Source organism: Pipistrellus kuhlii, unplaced genomic scaffold (genome assembly GCF_014108245.1).
Source record: "Pipistrellus kuhlii isolate mPipKuh1 unplaced genomic scaffold, mPipKuh1.p scaffold_m20_p_14, whole genome shotgun sequence".
Taxonomy (NCBI): Eukaryota; Metazoa; Chordata; class Mammalia; order Chiroptera; family Vespertilionidae; genus Pipistrellus; species Pipistrellus kuhlii.
Window position 1 is genome coordinate 21,523,783 of NW_023425449.1, and position 16,493 is coordinate 21,540,275.

At 40.6% G+C, this 16,493-nt stretch overlaps 1 protein-coding gene across 2 annotated transcripts in view; it reads left to right on the forward strand.

The window, feature by feature from the left end:
- Positions 1 to 16,493, forward strand: part of DEPTOR (DEP domain containing MTOR interacting protein) — a 119,221-nt gene that overhangs the window by 91,214 nt on the left and 11,514 nt on the right. The window lies entirely within an intron of this gene.

Genomic DNA, 16,493 nt, shown 5'->3' on the forward strand with positions numbered 1-16,493 from the left:
TCTTTTTGCATAAATCTTATCTAATAATTCTACTTCCGTCCTGCACGAAGTCTGTTCCTGTGGGAAGAGAGCTGGATTCACAATTTGGCTCTACTGGTTACTAGCTCCTCGTTGACGTGGAATAAATTCCGTAACAGCGCGGAGCCGGTTCCTCCTGTCTGGAATGATGACCGCATTCTGTCTGCAGGTTTAGGGATTAAATATGGAGAAACTCTAGATGAAGCACAAAGAACTGCACAAACATAAGAAAGGTTGAACGAATTGTGTAAGATTTTTCGAAAATAATTGTTACATGTTTTTAGTACGAAAGTAGTGCATACATAGTCAAGAAATGTTGGAAAACACAGACAAGCAGAAAAAAATTATTATCGCCTATAATCTTTCCTAACTCAGAGACAACCACTGTTAAATTTTAAACAACTTTATTGAAGTATAATTGACATGCGGTGACGTGTAGCACTTTAACATCTTGATTTATATGCTTCTAGACATCTTGTTTGTGTATGTATGTGTGTGTATATATATATATACACACACATATATGTACATGTACATATATACACATGTATATATATGTATACTAGTATACACACACATACTCAAATTGTTACTTTATTTATTTATACCGAAATATGCTATAAGAGGATGTTGAGTGCCTTGCTGTTCTGCTTAGGGGTTGACTCTGCCCCCCACCCACGCCCCCAATTTGAACACCCTGTTCATACCAGGAGGTGTAGGCTCCCAGGTGCTGTGCTCTGCAAGTCACGGAAGCCTTGTTGGCTCATGTAGCCTGTGTTAGACGCCCTTCCTACCTCCTCAGCTCTGCAGTGGGCACAGCACCAAAGGAACCCAGAGCCGGAAAGTTGGCTGGGAGCATAAAGGGCGAGCGTTTGTATCTGTGCCGAGGCTGGTTTTTTCATTTTCTAATGGAACTCTTGGCTGCGGGAAGAGTTTTATATTTTATTTCCATAGTAAAGGGCTAGTATGAATTGTTCTTGGCAGGGTACTTTAGTCCTGAGCATGCACTCACTTGCCACGGGGCTTTGACTTACGCTCGTTTCCTTTGGGGAAAGCAAGGGATTTATATTGAAGCTAAAGACCTTGTTTTGCTTGGCCAAGTGTATTTAATTTATTTTAGTACATCCTCATTGATTAATATGATTAATAAGTTTTCTAGGCATTGTCTATTGATTAATTAACTCCTTAATGTATATATCGTGGTATATGTTTTTCAATTCCATATGCTCATATTTCACATGGTTTATATTCTTAGCTTCTTAGGGGGTGCACAATAGCTCTCATATGCTGTAGAGCAGTATAGAATTCACTAGAGCAGCATTTCCAAAATCATGCTACACAGCTCTCTGATCCAACAAAATCTTCTGTCCTGCAGTTGTGTGATCAAAACAGTTTGAAGCTGCTATATACTTTATTTTTCTCCTGGGAATTCATAAAGCACATTAGCATATTGTACTTTCTGTTGCATCCAGCAGGGGAAAAACCTGTTTAGATTTCCTATCACAAAGCTTTTATTATTTAATAGAAACACACCAGTGGAATCTTAAGATTGTTAAGATATAGCACAATAACTGCTCTAATATGCTTTGGGTCAAACTCTGATTGGAGTTACTGTATAGATAGATAGATACAGATAGATAGATAGATAGATAGAATAGATAGAATTGCAGTTAAGTGAAAATGACAGTGAATACCACACCCTTCCATATAACTTGCCTGTGTGTATTCATTTAAATTGCCTAGCACATTATTTTCTTACAGAAAATACAGAGTAAATTCTTTCCTATTTCACCATATGTATTAGTTGCACAATAACTCCACTTATTTAAAGAGCCACTTGTGTTACTCATGACCTGTCACATCAGCATGGCCCTTGTGTGGGAAACTTCAGGCTGGCATGTCCACTTGTGTGGGGAGGGGATGTGGGTGTGGACTCTACAGGAGCCTTCCCTGACCTGGGCCATGATTGAGCTGCTTGGTCTGGCTGGTAGCCTTTGTCCAAAACTCTCTCCAGAAGCTTCCTCTTGGCACTTCTGACTGGCAAGAGCTGGCCTAAGGCAGTACAAAGGGCCCCATTTTGCCTTTGTTGTCACTCTACACTGAACGCAACCCTCAGGTCATGGCCAGGCTTTCTCCTGCTTTCCAGAGTGAACAAGGCCTGGCGGGTGGGCCTTTGGGAGCTTTGCATCAACAGGATTTTTATACATTCGCTGGGGCACCTTTTTAAAAAAAATATATATTTTATTGATTTTGTACAGAGAGGAAGGGAGAGAGATAGAGAGCTAGAAATGTTGATGAGAGAGAAACATCGACCAGCTGCCTCTTGCACACCCCCTACCGGGATGTGCCTGCAACCAAGGTACATGCCCTTGACTGGAATCGAACCCGGGACCTTTCAGTCTGCAGACCGACGCTCTACCACTGAGCCAAACCGGTTTTGGCCGCTGTGGCATCTTAACTTCCAAAAGCAGATGATTTTGTAACTGATCGTTTCACATGTATCATTTCTCTCTCTTTTATGCCACCTACTTATGGGATAGGAAAGTTTTAAGATGTGGGCCACCAGTGTGAGGGAAGGACAGGCCTCAGACTAAAGAGACGAGGTGCCATTTCCCCCGTTCACACTTTCAGGCCTTTCCAGACCCAAAGGAGAGCTCTTTGCCTGGTTTGGACGGAGCCCTTAGTCCACGATGAGGGAAGACCCTGATGTGAACATTCAGATTTGCATCTCTAGAAAGTCTGGAAGAATTCCAGAGAACATGTGTCCTTAGGGAGTGATAAGGTCTATCTCAATTCTTTTCTGGGTTGGAATAGAGAAATCTGTGGCCTTTATGCTTAGGCCACCTAGCCCCAGTGCCTCCCAGCATTTCCTGCCTGACGCCTCTGCACAGCTGACGGAGGCTGGCGGGCTGGCCAGGCAGCCAAACTGCAGGCTGGGGCTGCTGAGGTGCAGGTAAAGATGTAATGCAGGAGGATCCCAGCTTGACTTTAGTTATAAATGGAATTGAGTTTTAGATGATTTGGTCGAATACTAGACTTTTACACTATCTCAAGCTTATTTGAAAATCTTGCCTTTGGCCTTGGCTGGGTAGCACAGTTGGTTAGAGCCTCATCCCAGGTGTGAATTCAATCCATGTTCAGGGCACAAGAATCAACCAATTAATGCATAAATAAGTAGAGCAACAAATTGATGGCTCTCTCTCTCTCTCTCTCTCTCTCTCTCTCTCTCTCTCTCTCTCTCTCTCTCTCTCTCTCTCTCTCTCTCTCTCTCTCTCTCTCTCTCTCTCTCTCTCTCTCTCTCTTTCTCAAAATCAATAATTTTTCTTTTAAAAAGAAAGGAAATTTTGCCTTTAATCCATTCTTGTTTTTCCCCTTCCCTTCTAATGACCTCCTCTTCATCAGTAGTAGCACATTTATTCCCAGAGACCAAAATGGAAGCAGATGTTACCAGATATAACCTTATCTTTAGGGATGTCTGGATCAAGACCCACACAAAACAGAGAGCAGCCGAAACTGGTTTGGCTCAGTGGATGGAGCGTCAGTCTGCAGACTGAAAGGTCCCAGGTTCAATTCCGGTCAAGGGCATGTACCTTGATTGCGGGCACATCCCCAGTAGGGGGTGTGCAGGAGGCAGCTGGTTGATGTTTCTCTCTCATCGATGTTTCTAGCTCTCTCTCTCCTCTCCCTTCCTCTCTGTAAAAAATCAATAAAATATATTTATAAATAAATAATAAATAAATAAATAAATAAAACAGAGCAATTAATTACAGTTCTAATAAGATGCTGTTTTATTTCATTTTGCTCTGCTCCCCTCCCATGCCAGAAAACAATGGTTGCAGTCTTCATTGAAATTCTCACTTGAGTCGGCAACTTTGAATTTAGAGTTATTCTTATTTTGAACGTTCTTTTACTATCACTACTACTATAGATGGGATATTTTCTTTTTTCTTTTTTTAATCACATCAATATTCCCATCTATATCCCATCCTATCACTACTATATTCTCAGGTTCTTTTACTTAAACCATATTAGAGCAGTTATTGTGCTATAATATGCATTATACATTGACCTCTCATGCAATCTGTAAACCTCTGGTGGAGAAACCTTTCATTGGCATTATAGCCAGAATGGAGCACGATATATGTTTAGTCAACCCTGCAGTGCATTTTCATCTAGAAGAGGGTCGTTTCCTATAGTTTGTCTCTGGCAACTCTATATCCATTCTTTAGGAATTCCATTTTGACTGGTGGCTTCTGGTCCAAAGAGGAAAGGAGGAAAGAAGAGAAGGAACTATAATGTGTTGAGTGTCTTCTGCATGCCTGACCCTGCACCATGCAGGCCCTTTCTGTCCAAGAGTTCATTGAGTATCAGCATCTAAACACTAAACTCCTGGAGGAAGACATCTGTTCCAGGAGGACTAATTCTGTTTTTTACCTCTTTTATCTGCTTTGAAGAGATAAAAAGGCTACAGTCTAATGCCTACCACTCACTTAAATGTGACCTCATATCACAACCGTTATATGATATTTTCTTTTTTTTATCACATCAATTCTAAAACCATTTCTGGACCACACTATCTATCATAACTTTATTTTACGTGATCCTCTAGTAGCTATTCTTCAGTCTAGTGAGGGCAGATTTTTTTTTTTTAGTTTCACAAGTACATCATCATTGTGCCTATGTCTGCCCCTCAAGCAAATCTAATTAAGTGACTCTAGCACTTAAAGTCCTCTAATGGCTTCCCATTACCATAAGTTCTAGACTCTTTCTATGGCCTACAGAATCTGTGATCTGGACCCTGCTACCCTGTTTTGCCTACAGCTCCATTGGCCTTGCCTCTGTCTCTCCCAAATACCAAGTTTGTTCCTGCCCAAGGTTGGATGACTGGTTCTGTTTTGTCATTCAAGTCTCAGATTGATTTTTTTAAAGAAAACTTTCTTAAATACTCTTTTATATTCTCCCGTCTTCCTCCAGTTATTCTTTATCATATTGTTCTGTCTTATTTAAAAAAAAAAACACAACACCATACTATTTATCAGAGTCTGAATATAGGTACTGAGATGTTTAATATCTGTCTGTCTCCAGGAGCTCATAAATGTAGGAATCTTGTCTGCCTTAACTACTATATTCCCAGAATTTAGCCCGATTCCTGGCATTCGGTAAATGCTGGAAGCGAATTTGTTGAGTGAGCCTATGAATGGGTGTTTCCATTGAAAGACTAAGGAATTCATTCACCAAACACCTGTGTCCCATGCACGGCACAGGCATTGCCTCTTATTGTTCTTACAGCTCTTGAAGGTGAGAAGGTTTTGTTTTCTCTACTTTGCAAATGAGGAAACCAAAACCCCATTAATTGCTTTCCCAAGGTCACCCAGCTTGAAAATGTCAGAGCTAGATTCCAACCTGGTCTCTATCCCAAAGCCCAATAATACTTCCTATTGCATTCTTTCAGGAAATGCAAACCCATGAGGCAGAACACAATAGAAGGTATATGCCAAGAAAACCTCAAACCCCTAGAAAACTGCCCAGGGATGTTTGACCTCTCATATCTCTTGTGGGGAGAATTGTCAGGATGGTCACATGATCACCTGAGCCAGCTTGAAGAAGATCAAATAAATAATTTTTATTCTTGGCATCTGCCCCTTACTTAGGTCAGGACTAGAACTTGCAGGGTCATCCAAGTGAAAGATGCAAAATATTCACTTTTGTTAGTTTAATCCAACACTTCTCTGAGCAAACCATCCAACCTTTAGCTGTGAAGGAATTTGAGCTGCATTTACAAATACGGAACAAAAGAAACCCTTGCTCTTTTCTGGAAAGTTTATTTTTTTCTGGTGGGGATAATTAAATTCTGTGAGAAACAGTATTCAAGTTTTCGGGCAACCCATGCCAACTCTCAGAGGGATTTCGCAACTCCTGGCTTCTTTTCTTGTTTCCTGCTGTGATGAATTGATGGATGTGGATCTATGGGGCCTCATTTCTCTCTTTGTTTCTTTGCATATTTACATAGAAACAGAACTACCTGAGTCAGAGAAGAAATTAGTGGTCATTGTGTTCTGCCTCCCACCCCCTGCCCCATTCTTTAAAAATTTTTGTTTCTCTTATTGAAGAAAATGTCAAAATCCTGCTCTTGGTCTTTCTTCCCCATGGCAACAAACCTGTATATGTCATGGAATTTTCTTCTTGAGCCAGGAGAGCCCAGGTTGGGCAAACCACCTGAAGTTTCTAATTAGTTAGCCAAGACAATGTGGGCACTGAAATAGCAAATTGTGGGATGATAGTCACAACTCTGCTCTCTCTAGTGGAGTTGTTGCTTAGTCAACAGAAAGTTGTAGGGTCAGTGTTTCTTTGCTCCCCAATTGATGTCCTGGGAGGGGACAAATGGCCAGTCCTCAGGGCCTCAGCTCAGATCCCCTTCCTGTCTGTGCCCTTCCTTAGTCATTCTTCACGTCCAACTCTGACATTCTGGAAGAAGACTGGGAACTCCGCATAGCTCTGCTTAATCATTATTTAATGACCACCTACCATGTATGTGCCAGACTTTATGTTAGGCCTTTGTGGCATTTACAGTCTAGAGAAGGAAAGAGGCATTAATCAAATAACTTCACTCTAATATATATATATATATATATATATATATATATATATATATATATATATATATTATTATTATTATTATTATTATTATTATTGATTTCAGAGAGGAAGGGAGAAGAAGAGAGAGATAGACACATCAATTATGAGAGACCATCACTGATCAGTTGCCTCCTACACACCCTCATCTCCCCACTTCCCCTGGGAGAATGAATATGCAACCCAGGCATGTGCCTTTTACTGGAATCAAACCTGGGACTCTTCAAGTCTCAGGTTGACACTCTATCCACTGAGCCAAACTGGCTAGGGCCAGATAGCGTCACCCTTAAACATAGAATTATAAATTGAGGTAAGAGCTAGGAAGAAAAGCACCAGTGCTTCTAATTTTATATAAAAATGTTTTATTTCAGAGAGGAAAGGAGGAGAGAAAGGTAGAAACATCAATGATGAGAGACAATCATTGATCTGCTGCCTCCTACATACCTCCTACTGGGGAACAAACCTGAAACCTGGCCATGTGCCCTGACCTTGAATTAAACCATGACCTCCTGGTTAACACTCAACTACGAGGCCACACTGGTTGAGTCAGTGTTTTAAATTTTTGCAGGACAGTGGGAGGGATGACAGGGAGCACCTCCCCAAGGAGAGGATGTCTGAGCTGAGATCTAAAGGAGGGGGGAGGGAGTGTGGGAGACAACTATAATACTATCAACAATAGAAAAAAATATATTAATGAAATAAATAAATGTCTGCTTTATACCCCCAAAAAAAGAATGAATAGAAATGAGTGTTTTTGCTTACTACCAAGCTTGTTTAACACTGAGTTGAATCTGTACACTTTTATTCACAATTACTTTTACAAAGCAAAGACATGGAAAGTTTTAGAAACATATTGCTGGGATTATACCAGGATGCTCCTAAATTGATCTGCCGTGGGGTCTAATAATGGCATTCTTTGTGCTGGATCAGGTGTGAAGTCAGGGAACCACCCTCCTTATACCCACTCCCCCACCTCTCGCCATCAACACCACCAGACTGACATATACCTGAGATAAATTCAAAGTTGTCCAAACCAAGGGTGGACATCTTCCTTCCAAAGCTGTACTCCTGGATTTACACATGACCACATAAAAGTAAATATAATCAGCTACTAATAGTAATTATTCACACAAATGTTTAATTATAAACTGAGATATGTATGTTTGGTAGGAACATTACTGGATGAAAGACTTGGGTCTCAAACAAAAACTTTTGTATATTTGCACAGTTCATTTATTTTCAAAAATCCATGATGAAAATTGTCAAGTCATACGCCGAGTCTCTCATTTTGCTTTTAATAACAACAACAACAAATATGTTGAAGTCCTAATTCCCACCACCTGAGTTCCACCACTGTTGTTTTCCTACCAGATGAAACCAAATATTGTTGATATTATAGCTACAGTTATGGTTCTCAGAAGACAGCCTTTGGGGAAAAGTGAAATGATAGTAAAATGGGGAAGCATTCCTTCAGTAGAGTCAGATCACTGGAACAGGAATTTTGGATGTTGAGTTGATTGAATGCTTTGTTTTGCACATTCTTGCTCCTTCCCCAATTTCTTCCACTTTGTAAATAATCATTACCATCCTCCCGGTTGTTTGGGCCAGAAACCTAGAAGTCATGCTTACTTTTCTCTTCTCCCTCCAATTCAAGATACTTCCAAAGTGTATTTCAAACGCATCTGTTTTTCTTTGTTTCCCTAAATCCAAGCCACTGTCATCTCACCAGGACCACAGTGGTTCTATCTGGGCTCTTCATCTATATTCTTGAACCTTCATAATCCATTCCCCCACCTAGCAGCCAAAAGAAATCAGGTTCTGCCACTCTCTTTTGTTTGAGGTCCTGCATTGGTTTCACATCCATTTAGGATAAACTCTAAAAGCCTTACTATGGCCTACAGAGTCCCACATGATCTGACTCTATCTGTTTTTCAAATCTTATCTCCTGCCACTCACCTCCTTGTTAACCTTTCAGTTTCTCAAACCAGTGATTATCTTCTCTCCAGGATCTTACACTTGTCATTCCTTCCTCCTAGAATTCCCTTCCCTTGGCTTTTTACAGCATAGCCCCTTCTCTTTTACGCCTCACCTGATTCCTCTATTTTTGTGTTGGATGGAAATTTTTCCATAGCATTTCTGTTCACATCACATTGGCTAGAATTGTGTTGTGTAGTCAGTTCAAAGGGGGCTGGGAATTTATTTCATTTTCCAACTTTTATAGGGCAAGAGGAAGGGAGGTTGGGATGAAGTAAGCTTAATCAAACTACAGTACCTGCAAGAGCCCTTCATTTTGCTTATGCTTCCCTGTTTATTTTTCCACAGATATGCATTTCTGTTCTTTTAACTCCTCTATGACATAAGTTCTGTGTATTCAGGGAGAGTATCTAATTCTTTTTTACTGCATGCTCAATAAATGTTTGTTGAGTCAATAAATTAATTCCCGTGGCCAGGAGCAGTGGATATTCTGGTTTAGGCAGTGTTTTTGCCTTACTACAGTAAAATGGCTTGTTAGAATAGCAGGTAGCCAGAATTTCATTCTGGCATCTTCCAAATCACATGACAATTAATAGATGTTCAAAACATTTTTTTTATTTTTTTTATTTTTAGAGCTCGAGGAATTGATTCCATTTATTCAAGTTTTACTATTTGTAAGGTGTTAAATAAATTCTTGGAAGTTGATTCCAGAAGCCCCACCATTATATTCTAAAATAGATGGACAAATATAAAATGTACTTCAGTCCTAGCCAGTTGTCTCAGTGAATAGAGCAACAACAGCCTGTGGACTGAAGGGTCACAAGTTTGATTCCGGTCAAGGGTGCATACCTCTATTGCAGGTGGGAGGCAACTAATCGATGTGTCTCTCTCATATCGATGTTTATCTCTTTTTGCTCTCCTCCTCCTTTCCACTCTCTTTAAAAATCAGTGGAAAAATATCCTCAGGTGAGGATTAACAAAGAATAAAAATAAATAAATAAAATGTATTGCAGCCTAGCTGGAACAAGATAATTCACATGAAAATCTCTAGCATTTTATCTGGTCCAAAATTGGTACTCATTTTAATTTTTTTTTTAAAGAATTTGAGCATGTCCATGGGTGTCCAGACCATGTATTATTTCAGGCAGACAGAGAGGCAGACAGCACTGAATGTATTTGCATAAAAAAAGTAGTCTTTTCAATGTAATGTTTTTAGGCATATGTGCCACCTTTTCAGTATGTTTAGTGTATATCTAGTGAAAATGGGTCTAAGATAAATTTAATCAATATTTGTTTAATGAAAGTACTGCTAAGCACCATGCTAGGTGCATTATCTCTGCTTTATCATTAAAAATAACAATCATGGGACATAGGTATTTTCTCCATTTTCTCTTCAGAGAAGTTGAGAATTTTGCCTGAGGTTAAGACTTGTTTACGAATTCAGATATGCCTGGATCTAGATCCTGAGTTTTGGAGCCATTTATTGTATGTGCCTGTGGGCAGAAGCATAGGATTGCGTTTTGGACCACTCTGCACTGGCTCTCATTGTATATTCTGCCCTCCAAGAACATAATATTGATAGATGGCATTCTTGCTTGGTAAGAAATTCAAATCTATAAAATGTTTAAAAGTGGAAGGACTGAACTTTGGAAACTAGGAAGAATGTGTCCTTGTCTCTGGACTTTCTGTATCCCAAGGATTTGAGCTGTCCAAATCTGTTCATCTTTAGGATGTAATATGAGACTCCACATTTGTGCCGTGCCCCTGACTATTTTCTGTTGTCAGGAAGTCCAAAAGCATGAACCTTAGTTTGTCATGGTACCAAGTGGAGATTCTGATAATATGGGCCTTCAGCAAAGTTTCTACTGAGCATTGTCAGACACATGTTCCACTCAGGGCTTTAGTTTCTGGTTTTTCCTTATTTCCTTGTTCTGGTTTGTCTGTTGTTGGGTCAAGTTCTTATTCTGGCTCAGTCTCATTTGTAGACTTGTCTCTCTTTGTGCTAAGAGTTTATCTTCTGCCCCGTCTATCTTTCAGCCCCCATGCACAAGCATACTCCTCTCACCAGTGCTATTGGGGAACCAGCGTGCAGGTCTGCAGAGACCTGAAGGTGCTTTGATCCTCACAGGACCTTTCTGGGTCTTTTGACATCACCTTCAAACTAGTTTGACTTCTGGAAGATAAAGGAAGCCATAGACAATTTTTTTTCATTCATTTCTTTTTTTAAAAAATATATATTAATAGTTTTATTGATTTCAGAGAGGAAGGAGAGGGAGAGGGAGACTGAAACATCAATGATGGAGAGAGAATCCTTCATGCCCCACACTGGGGTTGAGCCTGCAGTCCGGGCATGTGCCTGACTGGGAATTGAACTGTGACCTCCTGGTTCATAGGTTGATGCTCAATCACTGAGCTACACCAGCTGGGCACCATGGAAAAATTTTAGTTATTATTCTTGGCTCTTATCCAGAATTTTGCACTAGGTAGAATTATAGATAAATATGTCTGAAATTCACTCACATATAAATATCTGTTGAATTGCCAATTATGATATTATTTACATTACCAATAATCATATACTTTGAGCCAGAAAGATTCTGCTGGTTTTTATCATGATTTGGGAATCAATGAATATGAAATCCATCCAGGAAGGGAGAGTAGAGAATGCCCTGATACAGGGGTAGAGAATTTTCCTTGAGTATTGTGCCTTGTATGGAATTATATTATATTGTCTAGAATTTTCCACCAATGTCTCTGTAAGCAGAAATTGTTTCTTTCTTATATCCTCTTTCTTGCTCTTTGGAGCAGGGACCCAAAATGGAGGAAGTGTTTTAAAATAGGAGTCCTCTGGCCTTTTCTCTGTAAACTTCTGGAAAGAACTGGTTCTAGTGAACTCTCATGGATACAACATGGCTTATTTCAGCTACTTTATGAAAGACAGGAGAAATATGACCAGGCTAAATATGGCCATCTGGGAAACTTTCCTGGAAGCATTTTTTAATGCCCAGAATGGAAGTCAATTTTCCAGGCTTAGCCTATAAATTAATCACTTTCTTGTGTAAAGACTGGGCAAAGCAGTTTGGGCCTGGCTAAGAATCCAGTGGTTTGGCATTAGATTTAAACATTCACAGGCTTGGGAGCTGGCCTAGAGGGTGGATCGCTGAATGTAACTTCATGTCTATAGGGATCATGGGGAGAAGGAACCCACTTTTGTTGAACATCATGCTGGGGACAGCACTCATTGATTAATATGTACCATCATCTCCTCCAATCTTTGTCACAACACTTTGATCTGGATATTAGCTATATTTCACAAATCAGTTAGAAAGAATTTGAGTCATAACCTCTGGCTGTGCAACTAAATGTGAGAATCAGGAGCCAAAATAGCCCAGGTCTGTCTGAACCCAGTGCCCTCGGTCTTGGCATTATATCATGGTGCCCTTCAAATGTGTTCAAATTATTTAATTTTCCTTGTCCCCAATTTCTCTCAATCTGGCTAATGTTGGCAAAATATGTTAGCAGCTCTGCCAGAGGTTAGGTGTTTCTCTATGAATAGAGATATTGGAGGGAACCCCAATTTTCAAATCCATGCAGTTCTTAGACTGATGTGTGAGGCACCTCAAGGTGAGGTGATCTAGAATATGACACACTGGTCATGTCCACTGTTTATTGCTAGACCGTGGGAGGTGGGAGGTGGGAAGCTTTACTACTAATCTTTAGCCAAGTCATTGTGAGACTCCTGACCCTTCAGCAAAAGTTCTTGAACTGAAACAATATTGAGCAACCTGATTGGGAGCCCAGGGTACTGGCCCACAGATTGCTTGGTCCTGGACCTGCATATAGCCCAGGTACTGGTAGAGTAAGGAAGAGGTTCTAGAGCAGAAACTAGAGCTTGGCTCTCTCCTGTGGAGGCACTCAACTCCCATGAGCCTTAGCAAAGAAATTCTAAAGTTGCTTAGAAATCATCACACCCAGGCTCAGCTCTATTTATAATCCTTTAATCCTCTACTTTTCCCACCAAAATAACTGTCAATCAGATGGTGGTCTGTGTGGTCTCTGCGAAGATACATGCACACACACATACAAACACACACACATGCATGCAACACACATGCACCGCTCTGGAGGTAGAATAAGGGGACTGAGACTCAGCTCACTTTAGAGGTTAGATTATGTCACCTTTTATGAATGGGATAATAGATGAAGCATGCGTTGCATTTGTGGAAGCAAAGTTATAATGCAGTTATTTGCCTGATGAGTTATGTTGATGTGTGCCAAATCTCATTGAACAATCTTTTAAAATTTTTGACACATTAATTTTGTATGTTTAGCATAATCCAGAAAAAAAAGTGTAACTTATGGGTATTAAGTGACTGATAGTAAACATTCTAAGGGCAAACAACTAATTGGGTAAGGGATTCTTGTGGAGGAAAGAATTTGGGGTTGGGATGAAAGTCTGACCTTCTGGGGCCTCTTTCCTTTGAGCTGTAAGCTCTTGTGGGAGTTGTCTACAAATGTGTTGAGAGTGTGTTTCCTGCTGTTGGAAGCCCCAAGGGGTAACGACAGAGAATTATAAAGAACTTGGTATCCACAGTGTAAGCCAACTTTGTGTAAGGAGCTGCAGAGGGGGTGGGGTTGATAATTGCATATCCCTTGTGGAATACAGGCTCCCAATACAGATAACCATGGATCTTGTGGTCATAATGTGCAGATGTTGCTTCTATTCAGTGCCCAAACACTTAAAAGCTTGGAGGTCACCGGCTCCAGAGCATGCTGTCTGTCTTAGCACAAGCAGACCTTGGAAGTGGCCCTAGTGCAATCATGAACTTCTGGGAAAGGTGACAGGAGCCACCAGGGTAAGCCACAGATCCTCCAGTCAGCCTGAAATATGACTTTAGAGAGAATCCCCAGGAAGCAAGTTTTCTTCCTAATTGTGGGTATTCACATACGATGAATTGAACTAGGGTTCCCCATATTGCTTTAAATGCACCCCAGTTTCCTCTTGGCTGCTCCCCACCCCCAACCACCAACAACAACTGGGCAAAGAGCACTAAAGACAAGTAGGTCTGAAATAGACCTTTGATCCATTGGAGGTGGCAGGCTCTGTTTGAAACCACCAGGCACTCTGAAATGTTCAATTTGAAACAGAAAAAAAATTTAAGAGTTGCTTTTTGTTATTGTTATTGTTTTATTGTGAAAGAAAGTCATTCTTGCATAGGATTGGCTTTCCTTCAAGGCTAAGTGTGCAATCTGCTCTTTGGGGAGCCACTCTGCCATACAACATGCTGCAAACGCCTAAAGCTGAGAAGAAGACTGGAATTATCTGGAGAGAGAATCCTGTGTTTGTCCAAGGACTGGCTCTCCGCCACCTCCCACAGCCGTCACTCCCCAGCCAGTTGCATATTTTGTGGCGAGATTTATGGGACCAAACCCACAGCTGCAAATTTTCTGTTCTTTATTTTCCAAGAACCGCTTTCTGTTGTGAGGACTATTACGCACTACACACAATTTATTTACCACTGCAGTATCCAGAACTCTTAAGTAGTATCTGTGCTGACTGTGAACGTTTATGTAAACATTAAGCATTCTGTAGATGTAAGGACTTCATTTAGTAGATGCAACTAGCAAAATTTGACTCACGGATGTCTCTGGTTTATGTTGTGGTGAAGGACCATCCAGGAGTCTAGTTATACTGTATAGCTCCTTCAGTTCTGAAGCGCCTTTGTTTAAGTGAGTATCTTATGGACAAGACCAGAGAGAGATTCCTTAACTGAATTCCACTGCTGTGTTTATTTTAGATTTATGTTGCTATTTTACAGTGGCTTCTGGAGTTTCTATACTTGCATGGTGCTCTTGTATGGTAAGGTTTCTCTCTTATCATCCTACTAGAGCACATGTGTCAAACACAAGGCCCACGGGCCAAATCCGTCCCGCCAGGCCTTGCAATGTGGCCCGCACCGCGCTGTCATCACTGCACTCCGCTGCGTTTCCATCACAATGACAGTTTATGACTGTTCAGTAAACCATTCGGCCCGCGATTTAGGCTGGATTTTAGATTTTGGCCCCTTCTCTGATTGAGTTCGACACCCCTATACTAGAGGCTGAGTGTATGGATTCGTGCACCATTGGGGTCTCCTTGCCTGGCCTGCACCCTCTTTCAATCCAAGACCCCTCAGAGGATGTTGGAAAGCCTGTTTTGGCCCAATCCCTGCAGGCCAGGTCGAGAAACCTCCCTACCCCCCAGTACTCAAATCTATGCCCTGGGCCAGTTTCAGCCTGATCCCCACAGGCCAAGCTGAGGGAATTCATGTACCCGGCCTCTAGTATGCATATAAGATCTTTGATTAATCTCTTCCCGCCCTCCCCAATTCCCACTTCCTTCTAAAATTCATCAGTCTGTTCCATGTTTCCGTGTCTTTGCACTGAGCATCTGCCCTCTAGTGGTCAGTGTGTGTCATAGGTAATGGCTAAATGGTTGCTTGGGTGTTTATATATATAGATTTTATTTTTATTATTTTTAAATGTTTTTATTGACTTCAGGGAGAGGGAGAGGGAGATAGAAACATAAATGATGAGAGAGAATCATTGATCAGTTTCCTCCTGCATGCTCCCTACTGGAGATGGAGCCCACATATACCCTGACGGGAAATTAAATCATGACCTCCTGGTTCATAGGTTGATGTGCAACCATTGAGCCACACCAGCCAGCACTTGGGGTGGGAGGGTGAGTCCCTCCGCCAGGCCTGTGCTCTCTCACAGTGCAGACCCCTCAGGGGATGTCTGGGAGCAGGCCTAAGCTGTCAGTCAGACATCCTTAGCGCTATTGTGGAGGAGGGAGAGGCTTCCACCACTGCCTGAGCATCTGTCTCCTGGTGGTCAGTGCACATCATAGCAACTGGTTGTTGGGACATTCGGTTGATTTGCATATTACCCTCTTATTATATAGGATTTCCTAGATCAAAATCAAACCCGGCTCTTCTGGGTCCATGCAATGATTTGTCTTTCTTTTAACAATTTGTATTCACTGGACTATTTGAGAGAGAAAGAGATGTGCAGGAAGGAGATAGAAGGGAAAAAACAGTATTTAACATTCATTGAAATTAAACATAGGGCTTAGTGGTTAATCAGATACAATCCTCATGATAAACTTGGTTCTCATTTTACAAATGCATAAAATATACTCAGAGAATGTGTAACTTGCCCAGTCACATCACTAATAAATTATAAAGGTGGGAGTTAAAACTATTTTTATTGCATTAAATAGAAAAAATAGAAAAATTTAAAAAACTATATTTTATTGATTTTTCACAGAGAGGAAGAGAGAAAGATAGAGAGTTAGAAACATCAATGAGAGAGAATCATTGATCAGCTGCCTCTTGCACACCCCCTATTGGGGATGTGCCCACAACCAAGATACGTGCCCTTGACTGGAATTGAGCCAAACCAGTTTTGGCTATAAATTATTTTTTAAAAATTAATTATGTATATCTAAAGCTATTACAAAACAAATTATTATCCAGGAAGTCTAAGACCATAGATTTTTTTGTCTATTTTAAAATTTTATATACATTAATCATCTTGTAATTACAGTATTAATACACATCTGGGAGCATAATTGCTGGATTATGGATTATGCATGTGTATGGCATGAGCTATGCCTAATTGTTCTATCCTTTCTTGAAAGTGGAACACAATAGTCTCCAACAAATATTGTTGAATTGTCTATTTCTTGAATTCTGTCAATTTAGCTTCATGTGTTTGCGCCTTTTTGCTAGGAATTTACACTTGGTATATATTTACTAGGTACAAATGTTTATAGTTTTTAATTTTTTTGATAGATTGAACCTTTTTATCATCATGAAATGTCC